The 15,269-nt window shown below is 36.0% G+C and overlaps 1 protein-coding gene across 2 annotated transcripts in view; it reads left to right on the top strand.

The window, feature by feature from the left end:
* khdrbs2 (KH domain containing, RNA binding, signal transduction associated 2) overlaps positions 1-5,017 on the top strand; it is a 114,155-nt gene extending 109,138 nt beyond the window's left edge. For both annotated transcript variants that reach the window (XR_006927434.1, XR_006927427.1), the window contains exon 13: positions 4,887-5,017. The gene's annotated coding sequence lies outside the window, so the exon portion shown is untranslated. The remainder of the gene's footprint in view (positions 1-4,886) is intronic.
* The last annotated feature ends 10,252 nt before the right edge of the window (positions 5,018-15,269 follow it).

Here is a 15,269-nt window from a genome sequence, read left to right as displayed (position 1 = left end):
TTATTCAGGAGCCCACGGTTCTGCAACTCACTGTCCTCCCAGCCGGCTTTTATAAGCATCGCCGGGCTTGAAGACAGTGAGGGGCTGCCACTCCAATTGAGCTCCAGCCGTGTCTTGTAAGGACGCCAGGTCTCCTTGTTTGCTGCGCTAGGCTGTTCGGAGTTTGGAGCGCTTGCCCCTTTTAGTAAATGCGGCAGAGGCCCGTCGTCACAATATACATATATAAACAAAAGTGTATGAGAAGTTGGACACTAAGGAAGAAGAAAAGGATTTTTACAGCTTGGCCAGGCAGAGTAAACAAGCTGGGAAGGATGTGCTACAAGTTAGAGCAATAAAGGATGGAGATGGAAATGTGTGGACTAGTGACTAGTGAGGAGAGTGTGTTGAGAAGATGGAGGGAGTATTTGAGCAGCTGATGAATGAGGAAAATAAGAGAGTGATGGTTGGATGATGTGGAGATGGTGAAGCATGAAGTGGATAGGATTAGTAAATGTGAGCAGCGATTAAGAGTATGAAAAGTGGAAAGTCGGTAGGACCTACCAGTGGGACATACCGGTAGGAGCATAGAGATGTTTAGGAGAGATGGCAGTGTAGTTTTTAACAAGACTGTTTAACAAGATTCTGGAAGGTGAGAGGATGCCTGAGGAATGGAGGAGTGTGCTGGTACTGATCTTTAAGAATAAGGGAGTAAACTACAGGGGAATTAAGTTGATCAGTCATAACATGAAGTTATGGAAAAGAGTAGTGGAAGCCCGGCTGAGAAAAGAAGTGACCATCTGTGTGCAACAGTATGGTTTCATGCTCAGGATGAGCACCACAGACACATTATTTGCTTTGAGAATGTTGATGGAGAAGTATAAAGAAGGTCAGAAGGAGTTGCATTGTGTATTTGTGGATTTAGAGAAAGTGTACGACAGGGTGCCGAGAGAGGAGTTGTGGTATTGTATAAGGAAGTCAGGTGTGTCAGAGAAGTATGTGAGGGTGGAGCAGGACATGTATGAGGACAGTGTGACAGCAGCAAAGTGTGCAGTAGGAACGACAGACTGGTTCAAGGTGGAGGTTGGACTGCATCAAGGATCGGCTCTGAGCCCTTTCTTGTTTTTATTAGGTACCTGGGGTCAACAGTGCAAAGTAATGGAAAGTGTGTTAGAGAAGTGAAGAAAAGTGTGCAGGCAGGGTGAAGTGGGTGGAGAAGAGTGGCAGGAGTGATTTGTCGTAGAAGGGTATCTGCGAGAGTGAAAGGGAAAGTTTATAGGACTGTGGTGAGACCTGCGATGTTGTATGGTTTAGAGACAGTGGCATTGACTAAAAGACAGAAGGTGGAGCTGGAGGTAGCAGAGGTGAAGATTTTTGTTGGGAGTGACGAGGATGGGCAGGATTAGAAACGCGTTTATTAGAGGGACCGTGCATGTAGCATGTTTTGGAGTCAAGGCGTGATTAAGATGGTTTAAACATGCAGATGAGGGACATAGAGTATATCGGTAGAAGATTGCTGAGGATGGAGCTACCAGGAACGAGGAAAAGAGGAAGACCAAGGAGGATGTTTATAGATGTGGTGAGAGAAGGCATGCAGGTAGTTGGTTCGAAAGAGGCACAGAGGGGGTATGGATGATCCGCTGTGGCAGCCCCTAAAAGGAACTCTGAAAGAAGAAGAAGAAGAAGAAGAAGAAGAAATAGATGTGATTCATCCTCAAACTGTTACCATAAAGTTGGAGACACACAATTTTATAGGATGTCTATAGATGTGGTGGAAGCAATTAATTTCCCATTCACTTCAACTTAGAGACCCAAACCTGTACCAACATAACTTTGCCCCTATGCGCAAAGCAAGCTCCATGAAGATATGCTTTACTTGAGTTGGAGTGGAAGATCTTGAGTGGCTTCCTTCCAAGATGATGATCAGGTAATCAGGAATGTGTCTGTTCTCAGTCATGTTTACATCATTGACTCCCTCTGTTTCATTCATGTCAGCCCCATTCTTGTTGCTTTCTGCCTTGCTTGTTGTTAGCTTCGTAAACTGGTCTGTCTGTGGTGTGTGAGAGCCAGAAAATTATACACCAGTGGTACAGTAGATTGAAAAACCGTGCAATGTTAAGAAAAAAGGTTGATGGGCTGAAAACACTATAAAATGAAAAGAAAAATTATTGATCACATCACCAAATAGATTCAAACTAAAGTAACGAGTCTGGTTTGAAAATGTAAGAAGTAGAAAGTACAGATATTTGTGTAAAAAAATGTAATGAGTGAACGTAAAAAGTTGTCTGAAAAATAAATTACGGTTAAGAAATATTTGTACTTCTTTCCTTCCCATCTCTGAAATTGTATATAATTTATTATAAAACTGGCTTTGAAAATCATGATTTCATATCTAGTATCTTTAATGATTTATGTGTGTGGAAGATTTTTATCCTCTTTAAGTGGATAACAATAATTTAGCTGATGAATCATACAATAGCAATGGAGATTATTGAAGTCTAGTGTTGCTGTTATCCAGTAAAATACTACATACTGTACAATATTTACGTTTTACAACATTTTACTCAACATGTTAATGATCTAATCATTCTTAATTTTCATTTAAAATGACAGCAAGCGACATGTACACTGCACCTCGCAAGTAATTGCATGTGTCAAATGGTCGCTCATCTGAAATGCTCTAATAAGCAGCTCACACTTAGTTCGCTGTTTCACATTCAGAAATACTTATAATACTGCACATACATTATACAGCACAGTGGACTTGTTCTGCTTTTTTTCTTTCTATTTTTAGTAGATATTGTACACACTATACATCTCTGTTTTTCTATATGTATTGAACAAAGGGGTAGTGGTTCCTAATTTTGCCAGAACGCAGTTTGCATTCTTCAAGTGCAATAATTTATGCCATTTCATCTTGTCATCTAATTTTGTCTATTTATTACTGCTTACATCACATCACATAGCATCACACAGAATCACGCATCAGGGCATCCCTACTACAGATTAATATCATTATAGCTCTCAATTTTACACATAGAATTCTTTCAAATAAATGTATTCTGACTAAAAAGCTAATTTGTCCTGTTTTGCATGCTGTGTGGTGTTAAATCTATAACAGTCAAAATGTTTCAAATAAAATTCATTACCTTTCTATAGCAGTTTCTGAAGGAATCCATGTGCTCCAAACAACAATCATGTTAATGCCCATAATCCATCACCATCTTGTGTGTGAGTCTGTTTTTTTTAAAGGTTAGAGTTAATTATTTATTGAATGGGCTTATCTTTGTTTTTTATTAAATGGCCGTATGCTGCATGCACACATCCCTAAGAAGCGAACTGTATGCCAGGTTCATTATGCAGTATCTACACTGTTGTTCTGCAAAACTCAATGTAAATTAGCCTCAAAGGCACAACAGTGCTCCGTGTGGTCCTATTATGTTGGTTAATGATGTTCCGCTTTGTATAATATACTTTAAGGGTACACATGTTTATGCCTCCAATGTAGTACATGGTTTCTGAATCTACACGGCTTCTTTGGGATTTGTTAATCCAATCAAAATTTAAACAAAAAAACACTGACAGGTTGATCCAGGCTGATGTGAGACCAGCCTTTATGTCTTGGATGGAGTATGTTCATGAGTGTATATGAGTGTTTTATTCATAGTTTCTGGTAAAAATGGCCACTGTCTCATGTATATTTAGCTTCTAGTTACACCTAATAACATTTGAAAAATCTACTTTGTTAATGAGCTGTTCCTGAGACTAGGCATCACTGGAATTGACTACCATTGTGTAGATACTGGTTCATTCTAGGTGAATCATTTACAGCACAGCATGAACACTAACATGGCAGTGTGTGGTATCAGTTCATCAGGTACAGCTTTGTTTCGGAATGATCTGGACACTATAGTAAGCATGTCGCTAGTTATGAAGGTTTATAATGAGTTTACCTATTTTTTTTTCCATATGTCGAATTGTCTTGATTTCAGTCCTTCATCATTAGCTCAATTTATCGATTTTTAGTTACAGTTTATTAATCTGACTGATTCAATCTAGATAAACACCATAGTGTGAACCGATATTAGAATAATAAATACAGTATTTAAATCTTTTGTGTCATTATTTTTACTAACTTAAGACTGCATGCATTCTTCTCGACTGCATATGCAAGTTGTGTGAGTGTTTGAGGCACTTGTGCTATAAAATCTTTTAGTTCATTTTAATTAAACCTACTTTTCTTGTACAGTGTATTTGTGCTATATTTCAATAAACTGAGAGTCCTTGGTTTTGAATGCTGGCCAAATATGTAAGCTGCTGAGTGACTTCACTGCATTCACACACTCATCGTCTTGCTATCTGTTCCATAATTACACTTCGATAAGGTTTTCTTGCTATAATATAAAACTCATTAAAAAAACAGCCAGCATGACTAAAAACAGAACGTGCTGACAGAACTTCTCATTGTTCTGGTATCATTAACACTAAATTGTGCTCAGTGCGTAACTTATTGTATTATCTATCGGATTAGACATAAAACGCATACATAAATGACGATTTTGTGTCTACATACTGACTGAATGAAGTCAGTGCCACTTTTTGGTTGGTGGATAGTTTCAAAACCTTGATACATGCTCACCAGAACCACACACACATTAGCATGTCAGTGCTCTGCTGAGAATGTTACACCATCCAAATAGCCCTCTTCTTCGGTGGTTCTTATCACTGATGGATGGTCTTACAGGCATGTGCGGTTATCCGGAGTGACTTACAATGATCTTCTTTGTACAGCTGAACAGGTGAAACCTTGCTCAATGGCCCATCAGTGGTAGTGCTGGGATTTCAACTCATGACCTTCTGATCTGATCCATTGATATTCCAGTAACATCTTATTGTACTTGCATTTCTAGGTTCCAGGTGTGGTGTTTGAAGAAGTTCCAGTGAATGTTAAATGGACATAACTTGTCCATCCAGATCAAGACTGAGGCGTGACTTCACAAGTTGTTGTTCCTAAAAACAATAAAATGCTTTACTTCGTGTACACTGTTGTGTATTAATTACACAAATACAAACTGCACCGTCTGCATGAATGATTAGTAATCAATATCGATTTAATAAACTGGAATAGTTTATAAATCGATATTGATTACTACTCATTCATGCTTGAAGTTAGTGTAAAAGTTTAATCCAGCAGGATGGACGAGTATGTCAGATGTGATCATAGTGCAATCACGGCCAATGTGTAACTATTAAAGCGTACACCGAAACCTGCTGGCTTCTAATAAACAGCATATAAAGCAGTGCCAAATGCCAGCATGTTTCTTCATTAGACACTGGGGTGTAGCGTTGGCATACAGGCCAGATGTCACAGATGCTCCTTCCTGCACCGCACCTTGGTCTCGTGGCATGCCCGTTACTGCCCCTCTCTCCCACAGCAAGCACACCCGTCTGCTGACTACAGCTACAGAGGTGGAGCATAACTACATGACACAAAGAGAAATGATCTGCCAACCGTGATAATAGATGATCATCCATCACAAGTCCATATGTCCTTCTTACTGGTATGAGGGAAAACATTTTAGGCCGTGGAGGATACATTATAAAATATTTTTTTTAACGAATATATGTAATGTTTAATACAAGGTTGCTTGTTGGAACAACAATCAGATATAATAATCAGAGAAAGAATATCATTTTAGATTTTTTAATTTGCAATTTAATCTTTACCTTTGATCAACATGACCATGTGCTAATCATGTGACCAGGTGCTTATCACTGTTCAGTTCTGTTTCCACTACAAGTACACTACTTTGCTTTTTGCATTAAGAAGAATGAACATTTTCTTTTCACTACCAGATTGAGGGTTATATGATGTGACTCTCTTCTCTTTTTAGCATTTGCCTTTTATTGCTCTCATTGTTCTGATTGCTAAAAAAAAAAACATTCCTAATACAAACATTCTTGCTAGTCATATTGCTTATTAGTGTAATAACAAAAGAGAAACAAATGAAAAACAAGTCTACTCATTATGCAGCCAATGTTAATAATGACCTTCCAAAATATCATATGCACTGCCGCATATGCAAGTTTTTCGAGGTACACGAACACGTGCCTCTGCGAGCCAATCACGCATTTAAAATCTTCCTGTGTGCACATCACAGTGTGCCAATTCAATTAACTTTAAATACACCTCATTCCCTATTTTTAATATTTAACTTCTGCACTGCTAAACAAAACGTATTTCCACTCAGCACCTCGATCCAAAACACATGAATAGTAATCCCTTTATATCTCTGCTAAAAGTCTTTTTTTTCCTGTTTGGTTTACTGATTAAAGAAAAATTGCCCTATGGAAAACATGTAAATATTGATCTTTCAGGCGAGAGGGAGTAAACGGTAAATGCGAGAACAGCAGATACTTCCTGAGCAGCAGAAGAAGAGAAATGAGCAAACTCTGCTTTGTTTAAACAGCCACTGGTGGTTGATGAGCTGGAGTTAAAAAAGCACAGAAACTCTACAGTGCCATGTTTTGTCTAACTCTAGATGTTTTCTCTCTTTTTATTCTGGAGTGGAATCAAAGACATAAAAGAGGATAAGAGGATGGCATCCTCATTTTTGTTCATCTTTTCAATCACTCGGGTGCTCAGGGCTTAATTACTACTCATTTTTTGGACATAAACAGAATTGACATGAATTATATCAGAACACATTTACAGCCCTTCTCATACTGTTTACATTCTCATCTCATCTCTAAGTTGATGTGAAATGTCTAATTTCAATTAAGACATGGTGTGCTGCCAATTTTAAATGATAGGGTGGTGCGATGAAGCCAAATGCAAAGTTGTCAGGCGCTGCATCACAACCAATTTGACAGTTTTCACATTTAGCAGCCAGTTGTCCCTCTCCACACAACAGCTACCAAACTATGAGGGTGAGGCAAGCACACATTTCCTATGAGACAAATGATAATGTACCAAATACATAGCTTTAAACTTCAGCTCATGTCAAATTAAAGGGCAGTGTAGCACAATCTGCCCTCTTCCACATACATAAGTGTAGAAGTGCATATTGTTTGCTAATATTATTCTGAATTACAGCAAATAGAAGAACATGTCATTCCTCCCACTCATTGTTGACTTATTGTTGGGATTTCAACTTGTGATCTCATGAAAATATTTCCTGTTTCATGTTTCTGCTGCACCACACAAGAGCTTTACTCTTGTTTTCTCTTATGAGTCAGTTTGCTGAAAATGTACAAAGTCCCAGTGTTGGAAAGAACAGACTATAAGCACTGTCATCGGAGTCCTTTTCCATAAATGTTCACTAAATATCTGCTTACAGTAAAACACAAGCATATCAACAATTCTACTATTAACGTATTTTTTAAGACATTTCATTTCTTTATTAGATTGTGTTATCTATCTACCATACCTGAGATAGGGCTGTCATAGTAAAAACAAAAACCTGAATATTAAAACTACTGTACTACAGAAAATTCTAAACAACCTCTGACCAATCAAATCAATCAATAACCCAAATCAATAACCCAACAATGCTATTTGGAATATCATTTATACATATAATATATATATATATTGTATATTACACATTGTATATTATACATATTTTTTTTAGCTTACAATAGTGATTGTTACAATAAAAAAAATTATATATCCAAAAAGACTTGGTATGTATCAGTACCTCAGCAAACAGCAAGCTCCAAAATCTAGTATGTGTTTCTTCACTGTACAATGTATTGGAGAAAAGATGGCATCCTTTTATATTAAATAGGGAGCTTACTTATGTTACTAACCTGATATAACAGCACTGTTCACCCTTGTTTGAAAATGCATCAAAATAGCATATAATTCACATACATGTTTTATTTAGCTAAAGCATTTTCAGTTCTATAGAAAAACAGATATTTTGCCAGTATGTACATGTAGTATTGGCTCATTCCTGCAGCAGACAAAAGCATTTCTCACAGATGACCTTGAGCTTTCTCCATCATCTAACACACAGATTCTCAGCCTAGTCCACAGGGAGCCCTGCTAGTCCACATATTTGCTCTGTTCCAGCTCCCTTTACACCTTACGCACTGTACCTATTCAAAGTCATATTTGTTTTTTCATGCATGACGTGTAAATGGAAAAGGGGATTTATTTTTAACACAACACTACCAATGCAAAGGAGAAAGCATTTTAAACTCCAACTATAAAATATTGTTAGTATATATTTGACACAAAATAAAATATATACCAACAATATCTGAATAGAAAAAAGAATAAAAAATATATTCCTTTGACATGAATATGTCTGTGTAGCTGCAGTACTCCTTGAGTATCACATTACTTTCAGATAGTTGATAGTGATAGTAAGGAAAATGCTGTAGATTCAGTTGCTCTGCTGAACTGAATAAAAGGTATTGCAGATATTCTGTTAGAATATGACAAAAAGATCTGCCAGTTTGTCACGTCACATCAAATTTCAACTGCGATACTGATCTGGTTTCTGAATGAAAATTTCACACTTACAATATAGAATATGAAAATGCTCACTAAAGTCTCACTAAAATTACTTATTTAATTTAAATGAGACAGTAACACTAAAAACATTAATGTATCTTTATCTATATATGTTGAGTGCTTAAAATATTTTTATTGTCATCCAGACTGTGGGTGTCCCCTATCAGGAAGCAGAACTCACCATCATGACCTGTGAACCTTTGGCAAGCTGAAATAAACTTTCCCCATTTCATTAGGAACACATAATTTTTTCAACCTGAGAAATGTATGCATAATAAGTTTTATGCCTAATGTGAATGTATTCATTAGCTAAACTGTATTATTTATACTAATTTATTTACCCCATTGCCTAAAGTAAAGGATATTCTAAAGGATCCAGATAAGATTATGAAACAGTACAGATCTTCAGTATGCATTCTCAGTGTAATTATACAATATAGTTCCAAAGTATAGTTCTACAGTGTAGCTTTAATGCAGACATGCCCAAACAAGGGCCCATAGGCTAAAGTTGGGCTGTGGTGAGTTTTGATTTGCCACCATGCCATTTTTTTTAAGAAAAAAAAAAAAATCATAATTCATTCATAATTTCATATGTAATATAACATATTTAGTTGAATTTTTAAGCTGCAATTAAATGTAAATTAAAATTATAAGTAAAGAATATACTAAGTACATTTATTTTAGCCCAATTTGAAAAACCATTTGAAAAACAAATAAGGAGCAGATTCATGTCTCTAATTAGCATTCACTGATAGTATAAACATGTTTGTGTAGCTTATAGCGTGAATTTCACACTATTGTACAATAGATCAAACTGATTCTATGTTTATATTGTCAATGTGTATGTTTCATTGAATTGGAAATAAAAGTTTGAAATTGAAACTGCATTTAAGCAGACTATAAAGTTATGTTTTCTATTATTGACTTCTTTATTTATTTGTTAGTTTTTTTGTATTGTGAAATCATAAACGTGGGAAACAATTTGTATTTTAATATAACAGTTTGTTTTAATGCAACATTTATTTTCAGCCAATGGCCCTTAATCAAGTCTGATATTTTTTCTGCATTGTAATTGTTCAGTATAGTTGTTTTGTATAGCTTCACAGTATAATGCTACATAGTTCTACAGCATCATATATCATCATATTTCATATAGCATCATATAGCTCGTTAATAGTGCTCTACAGTATAGTTCCACATAATTTAACCACAGTTATGTAGTATAATTCTAATGTAACTAATAAAATAAATTAGAATACATCATGATAGAAAAAAAATATTGATACTACCTTTGATTTTATTAAATCAAATTTTGTCTGAAACAAAAAATAAATTGTGACGTTGTTTAAACTATATACATTATGTTCTTTTTAGTACCTACAATTCTAGTTAAATTTAGTTCTCTAATGGTCTTTATAAACTTTATACAAAAAAAAGATATAACCAGTTTCTAAGTGATTTTATGCCATACAATTATTGGCTAAATCATCATATATTTTAGAATTATTTAGTTAGAATGGGTTTGTACCGTATTTCTACTCAAAATATTCATCCAGTTTTTCTATATATGTATTGCACACTTAACACTCTGAGTAAAGACATTGCTTCAAAAGCATATTTTTTCTCTTAAGCAAACTTGTGCAGGCTACTGTTGTCTTTTTCACACCTTTATCCACTACTATGGAAATGAAATTGCATCAGATCAGAACCCTTGTGAGTAAATACTGCTCCAAGTCTCATCTAACATCTGCTCCAACTTCACTTAAAATTTAATGGAAATGCAGTTTTGGCAAAGTTTTCACCGAGACGTAGAGATGAAATGATTCAGCAAAGATAAAATGATAAGAGAAAGTCGACAAGCGAGTGTCAAGTGTGTTGAAATGCAGCAGCACAGAACTATGCATGCAGTAAAAACCATGAGATTTACCTTTCAAGCACACCTCAACCACAGTCTTTTAAATTATATTGGCAGCTTCATGTTTAATACCCTGGATTTGTTTTTCATAATTTATTTATATATAAATGTGTGAAAGTTTCCAATTCCTGAAGCTAAGGTAATGCCTTTTAAGCAATTCAACACCACTTTGCTATAAAAAATCCTGTATGTTTAGTGATTTTGCAAATGTGTGTGTGTGTGTATTGACAGTTATAGAAAACTCATAAACAAGCTTATAATTGCTAGTTCAATGGCTGCAGTTAAGGTAGCTGCTATTTAAAATGTAGATCCATCAACAATAACCTAAAGTCATTACCGGATAAATTCTATCCGATCCTCAAACTACAGTATATACAGATTTCCAACAGGCAATGCACCAAACTAGCAAAAACACAGAGTCGTATCAAAGCACTGTCTTAAAATGCTAAGACTCACAAACGGAATCTGCTGCAGAACTAGCAAGGGGAGCAGAGGGACTCATTACAAAGAACTCCCGCTGACAAGCACATAAGTGTGTAAAATAGTGTGCACCAGGTATCCGTTTGCCCTTCCCTAGGCCTTGAATTCGCACAAGCTACTGTTTCAGTGTCATAGCCAGCCGACGTAGTGTTGCTCTATTTCAGACCTGCCACAGCTGAATGAAAGCTTTAGCATAGCTGGAGTTGAGCCTAATGGCTACAGACTGCTGTGTCAAGACTAAGGAAGTACATCAATTCCTGAGAGATGAGAGAACCACAGAAAGATTTTTAGCAGATCTTCATGGTGTGAGATTCTCTCCGAATCCCATTATAGCCTGTCACAGAGGTACCAACATTGCGAAAAGGAAATCCACGCAGGAGGAGAGGAAAAACAGGATTTTACCACAGAGCCCCCTAGCGAATTTCAGTGGATGAGCTGGCGCCATGCTTACAAAACAAATAAAAAAACAAACAAACATGTATTTGTTTATACTTCCAGAAACAAAGGAGTCCTTCACATCTCATGTCCATTCCCCTTCAGTGAACTTGCTTTTCCACTGAGTGGATTTTATCTGGTCTGACTGCTGCTTTAGCTGGAAAATCCAAAAACAATAGTATGCAAAAAATATATATTTCCATATGTCTCTACAATAAAGGTTATTCAATAGTCAACAATAATACATTGTTTGGTTAAATAGCTCTTCTACTGAATTTTCATGGGTTCTACTGAGATTTTAAAAAAGTACATTTGTCTTGCATTCTTTAATTATAATAATAAAAAAACAAGAACTAAGAGGAATGAGTAAGACACAATCCTTGCCCCAGTTTATCTGAAGGTCAGAGGGGTGTGTCTTATCCTTCAAGCTTTCAAATAACAACATTTAATAAACCTCCACGTTACCTCGGGACCATATAGGAAATCACCCTCATGGAAAAATCCTTGGAGAATATGGGAAGGTTTACACTTGCACCCAGATGTCATGAATGATAAAATGTATAAAATGCAGCTTTGCTTCCAAGATTGTTCATATAGTTTGCACAAGAACAGCCAACAACTAACACATCCATTTTTTATTCACACACTGTTTACTGAGAAATCAGTACAGTACAGCAGTAGACCATTTTTACATATACATATAATTTATAGCATTTGGTAAACACCCTTATGCAGGGCAACCTACAATTCTGATTGAATCAAATCTTTATATTTGTTGTGTTCGATTGCTAACAGACAATCATTTTTTATGTTTTGTTTAATTGTAGCTTTAGGGTTAGGGATAGACCACCCCAGTAAATCTCAATACCCTAATAAAACCTCAATAAAACAGCCATTTGTAGTGAAGTCTGACTACCTTACAATACACAGCATTCAATCCTGAAGCATGTGGCTTTAGCTTCAGACATTATTGTATGATTAATGATGATCTCAATTTTCATACTTGTGTTTGTGAAGAATTAGACTCTACAGGAATGTTAGTTAGATTTAAGCTTATTATCCAAGAATACTGTCCAAATGCCATCATTCACAAAGAGTATGATGTATTTATGTCTGGACAAAAATGCTTTCTGAAAAGCAGTTGGTAAATGGTAAGTCATATCCAAAAGACTCACATAAAAGACTCATAAATGCAACAGTATTAAAGCTGTAATAAGTGCTTCAAGGCTTTCTTGGTTATTCATTTGGAATTTTTCCTATTTCCCATTGTGGGCTGAATAAAAATGTACTGGCAACAACACAATCTTCAGTTTTAGCATTGTTGAAGCTATAATTAATTTACCAAATATATTCAAGAATTATATTATATTATTGATCAAACTTTACTGTGAGCTCCAAGGAGAGCCCCCTAGCATACATTAGCAGATGAGACAGTGCCATGCTAACAACACAACTGATAAAACATGTATTTGTTTATTTACCAGAAACAAAGGAATCCTTCACGTCTCATGTCCATTCCTCTTCAGTGAACTTGCTTTTCCACTGAGTAAATTTTATTCATGACTGGTTTGACTGTTTTAGCCAAGGAAACAGAAAAGCATAGTTTTTAAGTGCCTTCTGTTTCACTATAGCGAGAGGCCAAATTTACTCATGCAATGGCTAAATAATACGTTCAGTATTGGCACCTCTAAGGAATTTACATATTTCTGTAAAGCTGCTTTGAGACAATGTCTGTTGTGAAAAGCGCTATAGAAATAAACTTGACTTGACTTGACTTGACCTCTGCTGTCACAGACAGGAGAACTTCAAAACTCTACAAAACTCCAAAATCATAGTTTATAGTCTAAGATTGCTTTCCTCATGCCTTATACAATGTTGCATGTCCTCAGGATGGACAATACACAACAATTATACATCGCTTGTTTTGATTATAAACTATTATTAACTATTCTACTGAATTGTACTGTGTTCTATTTAGAATATCTAAGAAGTACATTTATCTAAAAAATTAATAAAAATAAATAAATAAAAAAACCCAAGAAAAAAGTGGAAGGAGGACATGACCTCTGCCATTTTGACATTTATCTGCACTTCAAGAAATCTTATATTTAAATGTCTAAAAATTCATTTCAATCGCAAATTTTTTAAGATTGAAATGAATTTTTAGACATTTAAATATAAGAGTTCTTGAAGTTGGAGATTTTAATAAAACCTACTTAAACATAAATGAAGACACAATGCAGGCTGTGCACATGCGGGATAATAGATAGTTCTAGAACTATCAGTGTCTTTGCATGCTAGCTTAAAAAAAAACATTTTGTTGTGGTAACATAAATACATATGTATTTTTTAAATGCTGTGAGTGATTTTACTTCATGTGATAATACAGAGACTGAGATTTAAAGCTTAATAATCACACAATCCAAACCGATTTAAAACTCTACTTGTGATTTACAGTATGTGCTCAAGAGAAAAAGAGAAATCTTCTGTAAACCATTATTTCCAGACATTCCTACTTAGTATTGTTATAATATTTTTTTAACCCCCCCCCCCCCCCAAAATAATTCCTATAATCAGCTGGATGTCCCTTTCTTGACATATCTACAAAACCCCCCCAAAATTTAAACCCCCCCAAAATGATTCCTATAATCAGCTGGATGTCCCTTTCTTGACATATCTGTCTGCATTTGTATGCACTGTTCCTGACAGCATGGGAAAATAAATTACTTACACATCTTTCAAGCAGTGAGCTTATCTACACTGACATTTAAAAAAGAATGAAGCCACGTTTTTGGGGGTTTTTTTGGCTTCATGATTGATGGTAATATTGGGAAATGCACCCATGTGAATTCTAGTGACTTAACAATCTTTAATCTAAAATCTTTACAAAAAATATTTATCAGTCATCAAAGGTGGAATTCCATTAGAAGTCACTGGTATTGGCAGTCCCATGGTTCAGCACAGATAGCACTGGATTATTACTTCCTCGGCTGCACTGCTTTTGTTGGTGTGTGTGAATTCCCAGAGAGCGAGTGCTGTAGGATGCTGAAGTCGATTACAGGCTCGTGTTGACCTCACCTTATCAATGTGGCAAGCCCTGCAGCACTGTTGGCCTGGCCTTTTCTCCTGAGAAAACACTGCACCTCACTTTTCAGTGTGGAATGAAAGGAAAATCTGCGCCGACGCGGCGAGATACACTTTGACATTTGCCAGTGTTTTCTCTCTCCATTTGTTCATGAACTTTTTTTTCTCTCTGCAGCTTTCGGGTTCGGTTCCCTCAGCTATTTTCAGGTTCATCAGAATGTTGACAGTCTCTGATTGTGTGACCTGGTGACATCTGTACCTCTGATGGAACAGTTTGTTTGTCTAAAGAATGACATCTGCTGGTCCTTTAGATCTCACATCAGATCTTCAGCTTGTTATAGCTGTGAAAGGCTTTCAAGCAAATGCTGACAAAAACAGAAAACTCTAAGCTGACAAGCGCAACCATTAAAGAAATACGAGTTCCACGTACAGCCTTGCTGTTGTGGTTTGTCCTTGATCACTGGCTGTAGGTTAAAAGCCAAACAAATAAACTAAAGTGCCATCTTTTGCCTTGACTCTTCAATCCCTTTAATGTTTTGTGGGTGGAAAGGCAAGTTAAAACTTTACAACTTCTTTATAAAGCCAGCAATGAATTTCCACAGTAAGAAAAAACAGATGTCGCATGCTGCTACAACAGATCCCATAATAATTATTATAGGGATGAAAAATATGGTCTAAATAGACTGTCGGAGGTGCATTTTTCTCCTCTGTGCCATTGTTTCTGTAATAGGACTGCTCAAAAAGTAAGCATTTGTTCTCACAATGTGAAGCAAATTTCTTTAGCCACATTTTCTTTCAGAGAGACTATCGAATATATGCCATATTGAGATACGAGATTTTTTTTTTCTTGTCAAA

This window comes from Silurus meridionalis, chromosome 2 (assembly GCF_014805685.1).
Source record: "Silurus meridionalis isolate SWU-2019-XX chromosome 2, ASM1480568v1, whole genome shotgun sequence".
NCBI classification, from domain to species: domain Eukaryota; kingdom Metazoa; phylum Chordata; class Actinopteri; order Siluriformes; family Siluridae; genus Silurus; species Silurus meridionalis.
Note: the sequence above shows the minus strand (reverse complement) of the source record. Positions and strands in the feature narration are given on the sequence as shown.